A 21,137-nucleotide genomic window follows, 5' to 3' on the forward strand; every position below is an offset into this window, starting at 1 on the left:
CAAAGGAAAGACCGTGACTGCGGGCTCCGTAAGGACTAGATCGTCGGAGGCAGCGGAAGAAACGGCAATCGCATTGGCTATAATCAGCGGTCGGCAACAATACAGAACAATAATCAGCGACTCCAAGACGGCTATTAGGAATTTCACAAAGGGCTGGGTCTCCACCGAGGCGGCCAAAATCCTGAACCACAGAGCAGAAGACTTTAAGAACGGCACAATTACACCCAAATACCTCAAATGGATCCCGGCACATATGGGAGAAGTTACCATGAATGCCCCTCCCAACCTCAACGAGAAGGCCCACCGAGTCGCGCGAAAACTAACCCACCGCGGCACGGACAGTGACGGCCCGACACCCCGCAACCCCCGGGGAAGGGAGAAGGATTGCGGCGGAGGCGATGGAGAAGACGGAGGAGGCGACGACGACGAAGAAGCGATAAAAGACGACAGGGACAGACTGGTCACGTACCACGACATACTGACACACTACACGAAACAAAGAGAAGCATACCCACAACCCCACAAACAACTCGACAGGTCTCAAGAAACAGATTGGAGAAGATTGCAAACCAGAACGTTCCAAAACCCAGTACACTTAAACAGAATAAATTCAACACAATATCCAGACGCAAGCTGCAAGCTCTGCAAACATGAACACGCAGACATGGCACACATCTTGTGGAAGTGCACACAGATCAGTTCAGTATACGTAGAGGACAAGATAGAACCGGACCTTCTCGAGGAGCGATGGCTAAGCGCTCTGACTAGCTCAGAACTACACGACCAATTATGGGCTATCCAGCGGGCCCGGGCAGCGGTGGAAAGGCTATGCCTCACCGCACACAATGCCCGGGTGGCCTGAGCCCGGGCTGGCAACCTCGCAGGTCCTTTTTCCATTAAAGTTTTTTCCGTCCGTCCGTCCGTCCGTTTTTGCGTTTTACATGTATTTGAATAGGCCGCGTCGGAGTTGGGCCCGAGCTAAAGCTTCCTCTTAAGTAAGTTCCATGCGCTGCCGCTGCTTATTTTCGAACCACTGCGAAAGGTACAGAGCGGACACTCCCATAGAGCCCAGCGGCCGAATTGACTGTAGCACACCAAGCGGATGTTGTTGACTCCTTCCGCTTTCGGTTTTGGGCGCGCGCGTTTTGAACACCAGTTGGTACACGCCGCGCCGGCTCCGCTGCTTGGTGCGGCATTCATTTTTTTTTTCGCTTCAGCTGAACCTCGCGTGGCCTTGGCGCGGAATCGTTTCATTATTAAGTAGAAATGATTGCGATTGACCTTTACAAGACTGCGCCGAATCTGTCAGGTGCAATTTCATAAAGAAAACGAAAGACGCCTTCTGAAATGATGAAATGTTTATTTTGCTCTATATAAATGCTCGTTCCGGGCTTCTTCTGCATTCATCGAAAGTTGCGGCACCAGGTAAGCAGCAGTCGTTGCCGTACGATGCTCCACCGGATCCCATCAGCTGAAAGTAAATTACAAGCATGTATCATTTTGGCATATTGACCTAACAGGAGTATTTCGTGTAGAGGCGAAACGTGCGTAAGTGGTGAATAAGCGGCATTACAGATAAATTCACTTTTACGTACATTTCGCAGCAAAGACTCCTCCGAAACAATGCCATAAAATCTGAACATCCGATTTTCAAGCACCCCTCCTTTCCCTGGCATTATTTCCTGCACTTTAAGTGCACAAATACACGGGTGACTGCGCGTTTCCAAAACAACTTGGCCTCAGTCGACACAATGGTACGCGAAGTACACACACAGGCTCAGCCAGACCATGTTACACGCTTGCAGAATGCCTTCTAGTCGCATTGAAGACAGATTTGTGAGCGCAAAGCCTGTTTTCAGTCGCTCAGAAGACAGAAATGTCATGTTCTTGAGCTCCTCCGTGTTATCTTTTACGCGTCCTGCCGGCGCATGAAACACTCCCGTGTTATCACTCTCGGCAATCGCTCGTCGCATTTTCGAGACGGGAGTACTGAAATAAGGTATATGTTGTTGCAGGGCTATAAAATGCGTCACAAACTTGTCCCACTAAAATTCAGTACACGCAAAACTAACTCACTATGGCCGGCTTGCTTTTTTGCTAACACCTTCACAACCCCAGGCGCGGCGAGCAAGCCTCAAGATATCCCAAAAAGTTACCAAATAAATTACAATACTTTTTCGGGTCAGAGAATGCGTCACGAACTTCTACCAGTAAGATTCAGTACACGCGAAACTAACTGCGGCACACAGCCGAGCTGCTTTTCGCTAACTGCGCCACTACGCTGAGTGCGACCACTGTGCTTGAAAAGTACCCCAAAAAGTAGTGAAATTAGTTACAATAATGTCTTGGGTCAGAGAAAGCGCCAAAACTTGTCCCGGTAAGATTCAGTACACGGGAAACTGCGTCACACGGCCAAGGTGCTTTTCGTCAGAAAGCCAGGTGCGGCGAGCGTGCCCAAAAACTACCCAAACAGGTTATAATTATGCTTGGGCTCATGGAAAGCGTCGCAAACATCTCCCAGTACGAGTAATTAACTCATATTAACTAGGCTTGGACTGCGGAGCTGTTTTTCGATAACTGCGTCACTATATAGGTTCAGTTTTGTGCAGTAAGCCTAAATGTACTTGAAGTGCGTCGCAGACTGTCAAACAAAATTCCTCACCTTGCTGTTGTCCAGCAGTGCAGCGGTGCCGTGTCGAAATGCAGACGGAACACAAGAGAACGCCGGGAGCCCAAAAAACGGGCTGCATCGAAAAGAGACGGCTCGCCGAGCACGCGAGCTTCACATGCGCAGCCGCCCTCGCTCACTCCTGCGGCTTGTCTGGCGTATGACCAGGCCCCGCACACTCTCAAGTTCAACAAATGGCCACAGAGGGCGAAAAATCAATCGAGGCGCGTTTCAGCGTAAGCGCGCAAGTGGAGCTACTGTAATTTGGTCGAATACTTTAATTGGTGCTTTCTCTGCTAGGAGCGCTGAACATGCTGATTTTTTTAATTTACACAAACCATTGACATGAACAATCGAGGTGTCTAAGGATGTTTTTTTACCTCGGACAAATAGGCAGTTGATTTTTTTTTAAATTTGATTGTTGAAGCTGCTTTTTAGTCATAGCGTCAAGGTTTTTGTACTTGATTAACCACCGACAGCCGACAGCCTATTGGTATCGATGTGTTTCCTGGCCGTTGGCGTTCGAATACTACGGCGGTAAAACATTTTCGAAAGCATGCTGTTTCGTCTGCGAGTCATTACACAGACTTGCTGTAAAGAGGTCTACTCTTGGCAAAAAATAGTGCCTCATTTTGTTTAGGCGTTCATTATCATAATGAATGCGGCGGAGGTTGACGGAATACGCTTGAAGGTACGTTTTTATGCCGTTGATCTCCATAACACCGTAAGTACGCAAACCGATGTCACAGAACACCCGATGCATCATTGTGTGTTCTCCGTCATCGCTTGTTTGCTGTACGCCTACTAATTCTTCACTTCTTCAAGTGTTGCATCCTCCTTTTGTCCTTGTTCTCTTGTGCTTCACTTACAGTATGTCGTTCCGTCAGCTGTAATGCGCATTTGCAAAACCAATACGTTTGATAAGACGCAGTGGTTATCATAATTTCACTACACATGTATTAAGCTGGCACATGTGGTTCAGATAAAGATACCTGTATGCGGACTTGCACGACGTTGATGCGGAGATTAGGATAATTATGACACCCGTAAGGAAGAGGCAGCTGACGGCCGTAAGCTGTTGCGTTCTTTTCGCCAAATTACCCGGCCTGGTAGTGCTCTAAAGATGCTGTATAAAAGTGACACGCGGTGACAGGGAAGTTATGTTTAGCAGCCGACTGTACGTTTTGTAGCTTAGGTCTTCTTTCTTGTGCGTCTGTGCTACCCTTATTAATGAGCCATTTCTTGACTATGTTCTTGACTATGTAACCGCGTTTGTGTGGATCCGTAGACGTGTGCTTTTTGTTGTACTTGTAAAATGCAAATAAAATATTTTCAAGCTTACTCAATCTTTGGTGTGTGCGTTTATTCCAGTCGAGGCCATCGTGCCACCTGGAAACCGCACTCTGTCAGTAGCCCTGCACGAAATGCAACAGCTGGAGCGCGGCGCCACAACTCGGGGTAACGGCGGCGTAATAAACGAAAAACCGCTCGGGATGCCCTTAAAAGTCAGTTCAGAGTGTGCCTTAACTCGATATGACTCAGCGCTACATATATTCTGCTGCGCCTTGATCGTGCTCCCGCCAGTTTGGTTGCTGTGTGGCAAACGTAGCGCCTACATACGTATGTAGGCGCTACGTTTGCCACACAGCAACCTAACTGGCGGGAGCACGATCGATGCGCATCAGCCAGAACCCAGTAGGTAAAGCGACCATACTGTGCAAAACCCCGTTTCCGTTTCCTGTTGTACAGCGCCACCCGTGGTCACATACTTTAGTTCACGACGCCACCGCTACGCTTATTTCCGTAGCACTGTGGAAGGTACAGTTTCCCTTCTCTAAGTTTGTGTAGGTGTTCTGTGGTATGACCACAGAACAACTATACAAACTTAGAGAAGGGAAACTGTACCTTCCACAGTGCTACGGAAATAAGCGTAGCGGTGGCGTCGTGAACTAAAGTATGTGACCACGGGTGGCGCTGTACAACAGGAAACGGAAACGGGGTTTTGCACAGTATGGTCGCTTTACCTACTGGGTTCTGGCTGATGCGCATCGATCGTGCTCCCGCCAGTTAGGTTGCTGTGTGGCAAACGTAGCGCCTACATATGTATGTAGGCGCTACGTTTGCTACACAGCAACCAAACTGGCGGGAGCACGATCAAGGCGCAGCAGAATATATGTAGCGCTGAGTCATATCGAGTTAAGGCACACTCTGAACTGACTTTTAAGGGCATCCCGAGCGGTTTTTCGTTTATTACGCCGCCGTTACCCCGAGTTGTGCCGCCGCGCTCCAGCTGTTGCATTTCGTGTAGGGCTACTGACAGAGTTCGGTTTCCAGGTGGCACGATGGCCTCGACTGAATAAACGCACACACCAAAGATTGAGTAAGCTTGAAAATATTTTATTTGCATTTTACAAGTTCAACAAAAAGCACACGTCTACGGATCCACACAAACGCGGTTACATAGTCAAGAACATAGTCAAGAAATGGCTCATTAATAAGGGTAGCACAGACGCACAAGAAAGAAGACCTAAGCTACAAAACGTACAGTCGGCTGCTAAACATAACTTCCCTGTCACCGCGTGTCACTTTTATACAGCATCTTTAGAGCACTACCAGGCCGGGTAATTTGGCGAAAAGAACGCAACAGCTTACGGCCGTCAGCTGCCTCTTCCTTACGGGTGTCATAATTATCCTAATCTCCGCATCAACGTCGTGCAAGTCCGCATACAGGTATCTGTATCTGAACCACATGTGCCAGCTTAATACATGTGTAGTGAAATTATGATAACCACTGCGTCTTATCAAACGTATTGGTTTTGCAAATGCGCATTACAGCTGACGGAACGACATACTGTAAGTGAAGCACAAGAGAACAAGGACAAAAGGAGGATGCAACACTTGAAGAAGAAGTGAAGAATTAGTAGGCGTACAGCAAACAAGCGATGACGGAGAACACACAATGATGCATCGGGTGTTCTGTGACATCGGTTTGCGTACTTACGGTGTTATGGAGATCAACGGCATAAAAACGTACCTTCAAGCGTATTCCGTCAACCTCCGCCGCATTCATTATGATAATCAACGCCTAAACAAAATGAGGCACTATTTTTTGCCAAGAGTAGACCTCTTTACAGCAAGTCTGTGTAATGACTCGCAGACGAAACCAGCATGCTTTCGAAAATGTTTTACCGCCGTAGTATTCGAACGCCAACGGCCAGGAAACACATCGATACCAATAGGCTGTCGGCTGTCGGTGGTTAATCAAGTACAAAAACCTTGACGCTATGACTAAAAAGCAGCTTCAACAATCAAATTTTAAAAAAAATCAACTGCCTATTTGCCTGAGGTAAAAAAACATCCTTAGACACCTCGATTGTTCATGTCAATGGTTTGTGTAAATTAAAAAAATCAGCATGTTCAGCGCCCCTAGCAGAGAAAGTACCAATTAAAGTATTCGACCAAATTACAGTAGCTCCATTTGCGCGCTTACGCTGAAACGCGCCTCGATTGATTTTTCGCCCTCTGTGGCCATTTGTTGAACTTGAGAGTGTGCGGGGCCTGGTATGACCACAGAACACCTGGTATGACGTTTGCACGCGCGTCTGGCGTGCCGCTAGCTTGTTGCTAGGCAACGCAACAAGAAGTTGCAAAGTATAAGTTCATTTACACGCAAAACTTTTTCACCTTTAGTGGGAAGGAATAAAAAAAATAAAACGTTGTCTGGAAGTTTATTTCACATTCTTTTTTTCTGATGCTCGCGTCAACTAACGGATGTTGTTGAAACTAGGCGTGACGTCTTTCCTGTTGCCAGTTTTTGAAGAGTGTCCCCTCTTGTTGAATTTCTTTCTCTATGGATACAGTTTCCCTTCTCTTAGTTGGTTCTTTATTCTATGGTGGTGGCATGCGGATGTTATCGTGTGTTGTGTACGGCTGCATAAATCGAGTGACAAACGACTCTGGGATTACGCTTCACTTGTAAGTAGCAGATTTTGAGCTTCATGAAAACTTCTTTGCCCTTCGCAACGCATGCTGACAGGTCGCAGTGCGTTTCCAATTTCACTGTTTTACAGCGAAACTGCATGGCTAGGTTTCCGTTTTTTTGTGCCTACGTAGAAGAGGTTCACGTAGACCAAGAAATCGGTATAGCTAAGTCCAGCACTCCGACGTGTCCGGCGTCGAGCCTGCTCGCCGATAACGTCGGACTATAAGGCGCGTTTATAGTCCGACGTTATGTGTGTACCTCTTTACTATGACGCCAACATCGCCTAGCGACGTTGCATTCTGGCCGTGCTATGTGTAGGGCGCGTCTTGTGCGCACTGAGGAAGAGCAGCGTGCCCTCAAATAGCGACGGCGTGAGCAGAAGCGGGAATGGGCGCGAAGACCGCGGGAAGCTGCTGACGCCGAGCGCGCGTCGGTCGACCGTCGCGTAGCCGTCCGATGAAGAACAGCAGCGTGTCCGCGAAGATCGCCTTCGCCAACCAAAACAGGGATGGCCACGGCGGAGGAAGGAGGCCACCGACGACGAGCAAGCCGCCAAGCGTATGCGCCATGCCCGTAGGGACCCCGAATACCGCGAGGAGGATAGGCTCGCCATTCAATGCTGTACACATGTCAGTGTATCAACTACGCGTCATCGGTCATGTATAAGCTTGACGTTCCAGCGTCGTCGTTCAGCACATGGTCGTATTGACCATAAAGCGATGATCACTATGGTAACAAACTCAAATAAAAGACGGCAGAATCACGAAGCCACGTGTCTTTACTCAATCAACATAGTCATCACTATGCACAGCTTTGCTGGTCATCCACCTTCACAGAGTGGAATGGCACTGAATTTTCTTCCAAGCAGGTTTCCCAAGGACCCAAATGTGCGAGGCACATGGGAGCGGGCTATCCGGACTGAACGCTAGAAACCAAAAGACTGCAATTACATATGTTCGAGGCACTTCATGCCGGATTGTTTCGACCGGACTGGGCAGACGATACGGCTGCGACTGGGAAGTTGTCCAACTGTGTTTGACGCATTTCCAAAGCACCTGCAAAAGCTGGTGAGTACACATTCTTGTGTTAGTTGATATCGCCGGTGCGCAGTGTGAGTAGGAAAAGAAGGCACCGTTTGCTATTCGCTGAAGTTCAATGGAAGACTCGCTAGATTTCGTTATCGGTTGCTGTGTAGCCTTAATTAAAAGGGTTGCCGCAATTACGAGGTGTTAAGTAGCGTCATTTGGGCAATATACACGCAGCTGTTCTTACAGTTGTGCCTTTTCTGTTCTTATGTTAGTGTTTGCTTTACGCAATGCAGCAAGTAAAGCCAGTAATTTTAAAGTGTGCAATTCTCGTTCCAGCTGAAAAGGAAGCGACTACCACCCAGGCCCCGGAGCACTCCAGATGACAGAGGTGGTGAAGTTGACAAAGTTATTCAAGATGTGGCACTTTCATCACCTAAAAAGCAGCATTAACAAGAAATGCTTCATGTTTCTCAAGAGGAGATAACGCAGCTCAAGAAGAAGATCAAAATTCTGCAGCAGAGCAAACGGGCACTGACCAAAAAGAATGAGAGTGCTCAAGAGATAATGAGTGATATCAAGGAACAGAAGCTCTTGTCTGAGGAGGACATGGAGGTGTTCACTGCAGCCTTTGCCCTTGATATACGGCAACTCTTCAACAGGGCAGGAAAATACCAGAAAGGCACGTACCCATCCGAGCTGCGTGCATTTGCGCTAACGCTGCACTTCTGTTCTCCTTCAACGTATGAGTATGTGCACTCGCAGTTTAAAGGAGTACTGACACAAAGTTTTGTAGTGGAGATAACACGTTAGATCGATTTATGTGGGCACACACACATTGTCTGCAGAATATCAACGGCGAATATAGCTTAGGACATATTTAAAATCAAAGTACATGCTCGCAGCCAAATGCAAAATGCAGCGCCTCGCAACATCGACATCAAGGAAGGATTGTAAACAATTGAGAAAATGTTATGGCACAAATTTTCGTTGGCTGCCATGCTGGTTGCATGTGATCTTCTCAGTTGTTGCTTGTAGTGGATGCTGTCCATGTCGCTGCAACTGCAGAAGTAAACGGCAGTTTATGTTGTGTCCGCAGATTTTCCGCACTGTCAGATTGACTGCGCTACACTGACCATTGAATGTGGCCGATGCGAGGGTCTTGCCTTGCTGTTGCCGGCTGCAATATCTAAGTCGCTGCTTTCTAGTGGGTCGAATCGAAAGTGATTGGCAGCATCTAATACGGCGGCGACTCCTGCCTGCAGGAAATTGTCACCGCTGGAAGATGAAAACGACGATGATGGTGGTCGCAAAGCACGTGCCGGAGCACAGTCGCAAATTGTCACCGCTGGACGATGATTGCAAAGCACGTGCAGGCGTAGGAGACAAACTAGCAACATGAAGCTCGCGTGTCAGCGTGCGCGCTGGTGTGTGTGTCGGAGCATACGTCAGAGGTTTTTGCAATCACATGGCCAGGTTTATGTTCCTTCTCTGACCCATTTCGTTGCTTTCTGAAACTGAAACTTGGACTGGTCGCTATAAACAAGGGTCTAAATGCGAGGGTAATTTGATAAGTGTGGTAAAAATACAAGAGATGGCACTACAATTCTGTTTTTTTCTAGGTGGCGTATGAGAAGCACCCTTCATATGACGGCAGAGCTTGTTTATGCTGGTACCGTCAGTAAGTAAGCTTCTGACAGCCATTAGCACTGAGCTGTGTGGTGACTCCCGCCAAAATGGAAAAAGGTGAATTTCCAGCAGTGATCAACCATTTTTACTTAAAACACTGGACGGCCGCCCAAATTAAAGCCAAATTGAGCGAGATTCACGGAGACTCTGCACCATCACTGAAGACCATTTACTACTAGATAAATGAATTGAAACGTAGCCGAATTTCGACGCAAGATGAAGCACATCCTGGGCGTATAGTGGTGGTCACCAAGCCAGAAATGGTATAGAAAATTCATGGAATTGTCATGGAAGATCGCTGAGTGAAGGTATGTCGGATAGCCGAAATTTTAGCCATCTATCTCAGCAGAGAGAGAGAAAGTTCACAATATTCTTTATGAGAAATAGCAGATGAATATGGGTCTGTGCATGTTGGGTGCCGCGGCTGCTTACGATGGACCAAAGGTGCATGAGGGCAGACATCTCGAAGTAGTGTTTATTGATGCTTGATCACAATCTACAGGACTTTAGGCGTCGATTTGTGACAGCTGATGAGACATGGATACATTGTTACACTCCAGCGTCTAAATAGCAATCGAAGCAACGGGCTGGGCCTGATGAAGGTGCTCCAAAAAAGGCGAAAACTGTTTGTTCAGCCGGAAAGGTGATGGAAACTGTCTTTTTCCATTCACGAGGAATAATCTTTGTATACTACTTACAAAGTAGCAAAACAATAACAGGACCATATTATTTAACACTCCTAGATCAACTGAAAAAAGAATTGCGCACTAAATGACCTGTGTTAGCACGGAAAAAGCTCCTCTTTCACCAAGACAGTGCTCTGCCCCACAGACCACTTGTTGCAGTGCCCAAATTGCACGAGTTAGGCTTCGAGGCTGTGCCTCATCCACTCCATTCTCTGAATGTGGCCCCATGCGATTTTTTTCCTCTTTCCAAACCTGAAGAATAGGCTGGGTGGAAAGAAAGTTTCTTCAGATGAAGAGGTTATCTTGGTGGTAAAGGACTACTTCAAGGGCCTCAAGCCGTTCTTTTTTTCTGAGGGGATAAAAATATTGGAGCACTGCTGGAAGACGTGCGTGGTGCCGGAAAGGAACTATGTTGAAAATTAAAGTATTGTTTTCTGCAAACATGGTATCTTTAATTGCTTTTTATCACACTTATCAAATGACCCTCGTAATTATCTGTCGCACTCTGAAGTGAGGTTTCATACCATGGTTACTGAGTCATTAGCTACTCATTAAAGCAGAAAAAAGCAGATTTTTTTTGTGTCAGTGCTCCATGCCAGCAGAGCGCACTATACAAAAAATGGTGCTGTTCCATCAATGGGGATCCTCGCTCCACTATTGAAAAAGCTTGTCCAGTGCGGCATGACGACTCTGTACTGTGCTTAGATTGTCAATGACATGTCAGTCAGGAAACATGTTGAGCTTGTGGGCAACAAAGTGGTTGGATATGTAGACTTTGGGACTGCAATGTATGATTACAGTCTGCATGAAGCAAAGAATGCCTGTGTGTATATGCTCGTTGGCTTGCACTTGAGACTGAAGTTGTCGTTTGGGGATAATTTTTAATTGATTGCATTGTTATCTGCCATTTGACTTCTTATTATTGACTAACTTTCTCTTTAGTGCTCACCATAACCGTTCAAAACAACGGTGGGGAGATGCAGTCAGTGTGGCAGGCGTGCTGTGGCTCCAGTTTCTTGCCTATGGCAAGATGGCCCCGGCGCGGCTTCACTGCCACCCATTGGCAGGTATAGGCGACCTCCTTTAGCGGCTTTATTTAAACGTTCTTGTCATCAGTGGACAGAAGCATCAGTTTGTCAGCAATCAAGATAAACAAAAGTTGTTTAGAGTATTGGTGGAAAAAAATCAGGAAGGAGGTCTGTATGACCAGACTGGTTACAGGCATGCAGTACGAGCTTGATAGAGAAGTTTTGAGGAAGAAAAAAAAGATTAAGGGGCTACGTGGCTTTCAAAATCAACTTCCCTATTCCTTCACGGATTTTGATGAAAATTAACACAAGTCTATCTCTCTGATGCTTCCATAAAAGTTTCAGAGTGATTCCCTGAAAACATTTTATTCAGAATTTTTCCCCTTTGAACTTAAGGTGCTGGGGAGCTTAAAAAATGCAATGGAAGGCTTGTTAAGGATTTACTACATAGCTAAATGTGTGCTGAAGGACTTGACATTCTACCTTTCTTTCTTTTTTGCAAGACAAGATTACAAGATCAAGCATACTTTTATGTTGAATGAATAGCCACATCATAAATTTATAAAAAATCAAGATAAATATATGTTCTCCAGTCCACGCTGTGAAGAGGTGTTTGAACAGCGGAGCTGTCAATGACTAGAATGATTACCCATTGCTATGTAGCTTGAAATTATTCACATGGCAACATTCACATGCATTTTACCTAAATATTAGCGTAGAACGTTTCAACGGCCTGCAACTTAGCTTGTGCTGCTACTTCGTGCACCTACAAAGAGTGGACCAGAGAGAAAAGGAATGCACTTAAGCACACTTTCACTGTGCCTTGTATGCATAGTGCTCTTCAGGAGTCCTCGCTATACATGACCTTGCCATAGCACTGTGGCAAGACAAGTGAGTTGCTAGGGGGATTCTTCTTTTACATACAAAAATGTAGTTACGTCACTGCCTGCTTCCAATGCTACAGTTGCCGCTTCCCCGCACCTCCAGCTTATGCAACTGTAATCTTTGCCGGGAAACACTTGCGGCGAGCGCTATGCACGAAGGCGAGCTTTCTGGTTCTTTTAACACGAAAGTATTTTATGCCGGGGTCCACGATAGACTGCCTGTAATTGATGGGTTGTCGGCGCTAATGCGTAAAATACGCTCTCTCGATGGATGGATGGATGGATGGATGGATAAGGCTGAACCCTTTAAATCAGGTGGCAGCACACGCCACCTAGCCGTGACTAGTAATATACATTGTACTTCGAGGGTTAAGTTTCACTCTTGCCTTTATGTTAGCCACCAATCAGATAACCTCCGTTTGGTTATTTCTGCCCGCTTAAGGTGGCGGTCCTACTCTGGCGGCACGAGCCCCCCGTTTTCAGTACTTTTGGAGCAACCGTGGTGACTCTTCTAGTTAGGATATAAAGTTGTCGTATATACCATAAAAAAGCTTAATTCTTGTAGATTCCAACTATAGATAATATAAAAAATTAATGTGATTTAGAAATAAATGTTCAAGAACAAGCAGGAGATACATGGTTTTTGCAAACTGCGTCTCAGTTGCGACCATATTTAGTAGGAACTACCGCATATACTGCATTGCGGCTTGCTCTGTAGCTTTAAGACATATTTATTTCTTTCCTAGACGCAGCAAAATAATGTTGAATTTTTACTTTTTTAATAACTTGCTTTTGAAGATTGCCTAATATTGCAACTTCTGTTGTAAACAGCCCGGCAACTACACACTCATGGAAGCTAAATTTTGGACACGTTAGAGTTCAAGGCATTTCCATTTAGGGCGCAAAATTTCATTCGTGTACCTTTATTAGTTTTCCTAATTATGCGACCGAAATTAAGCAGTATTTAGAATTCTGGTCCTACTTTTGCCCATTTTTGCGGGAACATACTATGCGGGAAGATAAACTATGAAGCTGCAGTTTTGGACGAGACAATTAGAAGCCTGAATTCAAAATCTCAACGCATACTTTTCCAATAAAGCAATAAGAAACGCTGTACGCGACGCGTGAATTTTGCTATTTTCTTTTTCCACTGGTAACATCGATAAAGTCGATGCAATCTTCAAACTATACCAAAATGTAAGGACTCATATCTCAAACATTATCAGCTATGATCATTTGTTATTGTAGTACGCTGTAATCACAGTGTCAATCTGCAAAGAAAGGAAGAAATTTATACTATTTTCGCACTTACATACAAAAGTTTCACCTGGCGCCATCTATACGACTGCCAGGAAAGTGCTGCACTGGGACGTTCACAGTTTCTCCGAATGTGGCAAGCCAAAACATTTTACCTCAGGAAAGAACGTTTCAATCTTTTCCGGCAAAGGATTCCTGGGGTGGAATCTTAGAATAACGGTTCCGAAAGCGAACCGGTTCCCTTGCCCTCAAGTGATTGGTCAGAATTGGGATTGTGTCAGCGGCCGTCAGAGACAGCAGGGTGGCACCACAAATTTTGAACACGTCACGCATCTGTCAATAATTTTCAAAGCGAACCCTTCGTCGGCCATGAGTGGAACCGGTGAAGAGGTAGTCCGCTTTGGGTTCCATTGCTGTAGCTTGGCTGTTTGCTTGCGACCGTGGCGGCGCCGCCTCGGAGACTCGCGGCTGGTGCGCCCTTGCACACATTGATCATCTCTGAGGTGCGACTTCATGCACACGAAAACTTGGCGGTGCCCCTCATTCTTTGCCTCAGGTTGCTCTCCCGGACCCGTCAACAACTGGAGGTGCCAGATGCATTATCAGAGCTGACAGATGGGGAGTTTTGGCGATGGCTGTGTGACGATGGCGATGCGATGGCTGTGCGGCGAACTGGAGGATACGAGCAGCCATCGCCCTTTGCCGGTGCGAGATGTGTGGCGTGAGGAGAATGTCCCTGTGCGACGACATCATAGAATAAAGAACCAACTTTCAAAATTTCCGCAGAATTGATGGTGATGGGGCTATTTCCTTTGATTCGAGTGGTAACAATTTTTAACGCATGGATTACCATCTGGCAATGGACAGTTCAACAAATAGTAATATTATATTGCTAATCTACAATAAAAGAATATGTCAACACCAACAATAATCGAAAACTTTCAGGACAGTATTTAAATAATAGTTCATATTTATTGAGCAAGAAGAAACTTTCCGCAATTCTTAACTCGTCATATGATGACATAGACTTCAGAGGCGGCACCCTCTCGTTTATTGGCTGCGTCTTCCACCTCCAGCTTGGGAGGGGCCTATTTAGTGACGTAAGCGGCGAAGTGAACCAGTTCACATTTCAAACCGTTATAAGATTCCGCGCCTGGGCTCCCCCACAATGCCTGTCAGTCATACTGAATAAAACCACTCCCAGAGGCATGGCCAGGGCCGCGAGACGCGCTGTTGTTTCCTGCTTTTGTTGGGCTAGTACATGCATAACAGCTATGGCGAAAGCATGTGCCAGCCAAGCATGAGAGCCACCTGCGAGGTCGAAGAAAGGAGAAGGCGTCGCCCATGGTGTGCTAAAATTACTTTCTGAAACTTCTGTTCCGTTGTCGACCTTGTAGGTGGCGTGATTACAGTAGCACAGTAGAGGAATCTTCCCATGTTTTTCCTTTGGCTGACAACGCATTGTAATAGAGTTGTATTGAAACGTGTACTTGTTTATCTTTCACCTGTGACTGCTTTTCACTGGGCACAGGACGCGCCTGCATGTATCGGAAGTTTCTCAAACGTTATCAATGCTTCTATCCATTGTCTGTTGTCACCGACGCTTATGCAGTCTGATTGTATGAGCGATGCGAAAAGACTGCATGCTGTTGTACTCAACGTGCTGTAGGACAATACTGTAGAGAACAAATAGCACCCCATCCACACCACGTGGTGTTGCCCATTGGTGTGGGCCGGTATTCTGTAGCGATGCCTTTCCGATGATAATGCCTTTTCGTGCTTTTCGCGCTTGGTCAGTGGTTAGAGCGACGGTCTGCTCACGTTATCAATGGTATCAGCCGGCCGTGAGTGGTGGATAAGACTAGCATAGAATAAAGCATAACGCATTGTTGTGATTGTCCTTTCTATCCTCCCGGCGAGCCTGGGACTTCGAGCCGGAGCTGCACCTGCTGAGCGGCCAAGGCCTCTTCAAGGCGCACCAATGAGCTGCCCTCTTTCGAGCTCTCTTCCTGGCGGTGGATGGGCTGTTTTGATCGACCGTTCACCCCGCGGTCACGGCTCGCACAATTATGGTGAAAGGGCCGACGGCCTCGTCAAAATGGTTCTCGACACGGTTGAATTATGAGTAGCGCGGGAATACCTCATTCATGAGCAGTTTCAGCAATTAGCAATGATACGGCTGTCACCTGTCAGCAGCACAAACTGGTGTGTCCAAGCCAAAGACACATGCTCAGTGCGATGATATTTGAACGTGTCCAACAGAATTTCTTCAGCATATTTTTTTAGAAAAATGTCGACTCGTGTGGCGCTTTTCATCTGAAAACATAGAAGATAAACGACAGTACTCATACGGGGGAAAATTCCGCTGCTGAAGTCAAGGTCACGGGTTGGATACCAGGCTGCAGCGGCCGCATTTTGATGGCGGCTATCTGCAAAATTACCCTTGTTTGAAGCATTGTGAATCCTGGGGGACATGACAAAGGAAGCACATGCTGTGAATTATGCACGAATCAGATTCTACTAACAAGATTGTGGAGCCGATGGCTTGGTTCATGCCTGCTTATCTGAAATTGGGTGAGAACACCGTCCAGCGACCTAGCCTTATATATATATGTGTATATATATATATATGTCTGTGTGTGTTGTTTTGTTGAAACTGTGTGGTGTACTATGAGCTTTTTTTTGTTGTTGTACGTACATTCTTTCATTTGTCCTTTGTTTGGATACATAAACTGTAATAGTTGACCTTAAAGTCTAGTTCCCGTAGAGAGAGAAAGAAAATTAAAAAATGCTGTCAGACGTTCCACTTTGTCTTTTCTACGTCTCATGTTTGACACCCTATTTGACATCCCTATTTTGACGCACGTTTCTAATTGATACATTCTTTTTGTCATTTGCGCACATGCTCCCTGGCAGTGTTTCAGTGTAATATCGACCTGAGTATCCACTGCTGAAGTGGGGATCGCATACGCCCTACAATTTGATTTGTGACTATATAAACGAACCTAGCAGACGATTTGCAAATATATGGAAGTTGGCAACCCTAAAACGCTACCTTCTAAAGAAAACTCACCAACAGTCGGTAGTTCCGAAAAACGAACGCTTCAGAGATCGTATTTATCGATTACGACATGTTTCGGCAGGCTATTCAAACCTGATGTGGAATTACACCGTTCAATATATCAGTCTAAAACTTCAATAAAGGTCGAGCACGAACTTATTGCAAACAGTTTTGTATATTGCATTGTCAAAAGAAGTAACGTCAAGAATACGTGACAAAGTGCACAAAAGAGAGGAGCTCATATGCTGATAATGATGAATGCATAATAAAACATCAGTTTAGACGAGGGTCCCAAAATCAATGGACGAGAAAGATGAAAAGGGAGCCTCATGGCCAGCATTATTATGAATGCCCCGTCTATTTGTGTTTTTTCGTGCTATTTCATAGTTGTGCATCTTATACCCCCTCCTCCCAAAACATGTAAATAATGACGGGATCTGAAATACAGTCTTATTACCTATAGTGTCCCGTTCATGTGTTGTTTTGCACAATACCATAAGTGTCGAGAAAGTGTGACAAAGAACATCGTTATGTCCTTCTGTTATCGTCGCTTTTCTGTACTGCCATCTATTGTAGCGAGTTTTTATGTCCTTGAACTAAGCTAGGAATGTCATCGAGTGAAAACATTACATACGTCACATATCAATAAAGAAGGCAAACACTTGCTTTAGCAAAGCCTTCAAATAAAAAGAAGAAAGGAGTAATAGCGAAATTTGCTCTACAAGAATGTGCCTTTTTGATGAGACACCTTCAAATTTTCGACGTGTACGAGAAGAGCATCTGCTCGGCAGACGAAAGCGCGCGTGCGTGCTTTTGTCCACGGCCTGCATGTCGCGCGGAACCAGACAGCGCTGGCCATGCAATGTGAGAGTGCACTGAGTTATCACTTTCCCTCCTGTCTACTATTTAGCCTATCCTCCTGCTGGCCGATGTTCGGCTGTCAGCCATCCGCATTGTCAGGCCAGCAAAACTCCCCTCTGCCTTTTCTTCTCACAACCACAAGTAAAATCCACGCCTTGTCATCTGCACATGGTAAGTGCATCGGGACAGTGAGGAAGATGGCCACAAAGACAGGGAAAGGAGAAAAAGAACACAGGACACGGACGCATTCGTCTTTGTCTCATTGTCGCGGAGACACTGAGGTCGACAGACTACTCTGCTATTCTTTTGTGTCGTGTTCCTTCCACGCTGCTCAGATTCCTAAATAGACACTGATCAACTGGCGCTGCAAAGGAAACCTGCACTAAGCTCCATGGTGAGAAGGATTTTGTCATACTATTGTTCAGTTGTATTTCTAGTGTCAGGGAGTAGGGATGGTGAAGAAAACAGTCCCAAAACTGTGAATGATGAAATGGACTTTATTGGGTGAACCTGTGCCAACAAAAGCAAGTTGCACTCTTAGCACAACGATAGCGGCGAACACAGCCGGCGATCGTCGAAATCTAATCGGCGGCGAAGCGCGTCGGCTTTTATACATGAGTCATTGACGCATATTGAAAAGATTTTGCGCCAAAAGAACAACACACACCAGAAAGACGACGACACCACGGGCGCTGGTGTGTGTTGTTCTTTTGGCGCAAAATCGTTTCAATATGCAAGATCACCAACTAGCCCAGCAGTTAACTCTTCTAAAGTCATTGAAGGTTCTAGAGTAATCCTTGCTTCCCGCGTGTCTTCCAGAAAGTACTTGACAATTCGCATCGCTTATACAATCAGATTTAATAAGCATCGGTGACTACAAACAACGGATAGAAGCATCGATGACGTTCGAGAAACTTCTGATACATGCAGGCATGTCCCGTTCTGAGCGATAATGCTGTGCTGCATTGGCAAAGAGCATTTCTTCAGCCATGACTGAGTGGCGTTGCCTGGTGGGGGAATATGAACTACTTGCAAGATGGCTGCCTTAAAGTCTGTTTTCCACTGTCTAACTGTCCCTAAACCCCAATGCTTTGAAAAAAATCAGCCCTGTTGCTTTGAACTGTAGGATGAAACCCTTTACAGAAAAGTCAGGTGTTCAGCCGTTTCCTCCTCCTCTCCATACACACTGCATAATGTGTCTTTCCCTAGGTACTTGACTTGGTACCGTCTTAGTCTGCAGTACTCCTGACCTGGCTTCAAACAACATAGAGGTTCCCCTAGAATTATCATATATATTTTCTTTGGCAATTTCCTGCTTGAAAGTTCTGTATGTTCCCGCTGCTGATTTCGTCTGCATCTCTATTTTCCACAGACCCCTCTCTGTTTCTTTAATCTTTTTCTTAACCGATGTGTCTTGGTTCGTTAGGTACTTAGCCTCATTGTTTATCGACATGCCAAGATACTTGTACTTATCCACTACCTCCTGTACCCTATGCTTACCGCCCCGATTATCATTAAAAATCATGACTCGATTTTTTTTTGGCCTAGAATTGAATCTCTTGACAAGGATGGCGCCACCATCTATGAGCGGTAAAGCGAAGTACTGCATTGTGACACTAACGAGCACTGACAGTGAGCGCTTCAGTAGTCTCAGTGCTGCAGAGGCTCGAATGTGGTGTAGCCTTGTGTAGGCAGTGTAGGCATTTTGCAGAGGTGACAATGCAGTTTCTGCACATGATTTGTCTTTCACGGCCGATTAGCCTGTGACGCCTCGTCACTTACAGAGTGCAGCTTCAACATGCATCAGGAGTGCTTACTGCTTCACTTGCAATGGCACCAACTAAGAAAATGCTGCGCTAAGTGGCGTAGAAAGGCAAGAATGTCTACGGGTGAATCTGAGTCTACAGGTGAAGCTGAGCACATCGCAACTCAATTGGCCGCCCAAGATACTACAGAGCTGGACCAAAATGCTCGTACGTTCACCGAAGCGACTCAGCAGCAGGATGTCACTTGCCAACAGGATGCTGTGCACCAACCAAGCCTGAAACACGGTCACCAACCTGCAAATCATACACCTTTTGCTGTAGTGGTGCGGTACAAGTTTTTTGAGGAGCCGATTTATAGGTTTCGTTTGAGGTCTTGTGTGGCGGGGTGGACAACATTTCAGCAAGAAGATTTGGCACCTTAGATGGGTGTTACTCTCCCTACTAAGTGTAGTGGTCAAGATTATTTCCTAGTTGTAGCCAGCAATTTATGCGAAAACTCAACTTGTTATGATAAGATTGCATAAATATCCCTGAGTTCAGAAAGATATGTGGATCCCATGTGCTTTGGCAATAGATGTAAGCAAAGCTTTCTATGCCATTTGATTTTATTGACGATAATTAGCAGTGAATTTGGTGTGGTGAATGTGTAAGTTCTTCAGCGTTTAGTCTAATATGGGGCTGGTGAGTTGATGTTAAACGTTACATCGCCTGCACCAGCGCTGTTTGCACAGTACACAGAAACATCGGGAGACGTGTTTGCTTGAGGCTTTGTTGTGTGTTATTTTTCATAATCTCTGAGAGGGTTGAGCTTTATCATTGCCCTGTGTGGCGCATTGCATCATGGCAGAACCATTAAACTAATTGAATTAAGGGGCTGTATGTACCAAAACCACGATCGGATTATGAGGCACGCCATAGTCGCAGGCTCCGGATTAATTTGGCACCCTGGTGTTCTTTAATGTGCACCTAAGTCTAAGTGCGCCAGTGTTTGCGTATTTTGCTCCCGTCGAAATGTGGCTGCCATGATTGGGATTGAACCCGCGACCTCAAGCAACGCCATAACTGTCAAGCTACTGCAGCGGGCACAGAAGTGTTGATTTGACGTGCAGCCGCTTCCGTAGTGTCTCCTAGACACTATGGTGTTTTAATGGGGCTTTGGGTCAGTCGTCCGCTTGAAACATTTGCATGGTGTTTATTTTCAGAAATTGCAGAAGATTACCATAGCATAACTTCAGTTTGCCTGCAACTGCTGTTTCCTTGTGTTCTCATGTCATACTTTCCTCTCCTGCCCTCTCCCCTGTATGGGAACTGCGAGAGTGGCAAGGCTGTTATTTACTCTTTTTCCAGCTACAGTCAGTGTCTGATTTTAGAGCAATAGCTCTACTATGCTATGTCATGCAAGGTCATTTATCACGTCGCAATGACCTCGAGCTGCTGGTGCGCTAGTGTAGCAGGTGTGACGTCACGTCACATGATCTGCTGCAGGGAGGCGTTGCAGCTGCGCTTGCTTGGAGCTTCGCTGCTGCGGTACCATGTGACTAGGTGAAGGTTCGAGGGCTAAATATAGTCCGACATAGTGGGACTACATTGGATTCACACACACACATTACATCACGTTGGCAAGAACAACATTGTCTATAGTTCGACCGATGGTTCGATGCACTGGAACAGCTCCGACGTGCCTGACTTCAAGCGACACTTGCCCATGCGCTGATAACGTCGGACTATAAACTCACCTTTAAGGGCTGCTTTGCCGGCGCTACAGTGCACTAGAATAGGGGCAGTGTGTTCAGGAAGCGCTCGCCGCTGAGGCGCTTCATGTAGATAGCACGAGATGACGCTGTAGGAACATGGGCTGTACGGAACATATGGCGCAGCGACAGCGCTGCATGCTGATATTTTGATAATTTTCTGTCGCAATGAAATAGATGTGCGAATGTTCGGCGGATGTTAAGATGCATCCCCGAAACTCACTTCATATAAGAGATGAATTGTATGTGCACTCCTAGTGCATCTCAACGCCCATTAGATGGATTTATTAGCCTGACAGCAAAGGTTTTGCTGACACCCAAGTAGTGCCGCAAAGCGGTTAAATTTTTTTTTGAGCCACGCTGCCACGTAACTAGAAATTATTCGAACGGAAAAGTCGGCTGCAAATAACGCCGTACTAAAGGACATCGAATTGATTTAAACCAACTCGGATTCCAGGTGCAGACATTTTCTTTTGCGG

General features: G+C 46.0%; 1 protein-coding gene and 1 long non-coding RNA gene across 4 annotated transcripts in view; one reads left to right on the plus strand and one right to left on the minus strand.

The window, feature by feature from the left end:
- Positions 1-1,338: 1,338 nt before the first annotated feature.
- LOC142584642 (uncharacterized) lies at positions 1,339-3,029 on the minus strand. Its single transcript, XR_012828854.1, has 2 exons — positions 2,663-3,029; positions 1,339-1,471 (listed from the first exon to the last, which is right to left on the minus strand). It is a non-coding gene; the product is annotated as an uncharacterized LOC142584642 (long non-coding RNA).
- Positions 3,030-6,457: 3,428 nt separating this feature from the next.
- Positions 6,458-21,137, plus strand: part of Sting (transmembrane protein sting) — a 399,550-nt gene continuing 384,870 nt past the window's right edge. For all 3 annotated transcript variants that reach the window (XM_075694787.1, XM_075694789.1, XM_075694790.1), the window contains exon 1: positions 6,458-6,643. The gene's annotated coding sequence lies outside the window, so the exon portion shown is untranslated. The remainder of the gene's footprint in view (positions 6,644-21,137) is intronic.

The sequence above is a fragment of the Dermacentor variabilis genome, chromosome 6, assembly GCF_050947875.1.
Source record: "Dermacentor variabilis isolate Ectoservices chromosome 6, ASM5094787v1, whole genome shotgun sequence".
In the NCBI taxonomy this organism is placed as follows: Eukaryota; Metazoa; Arthropoda; class Arachnida; order Ixodida; family Ixodidae; genus Dermacentor; species Dermacentor variabilis.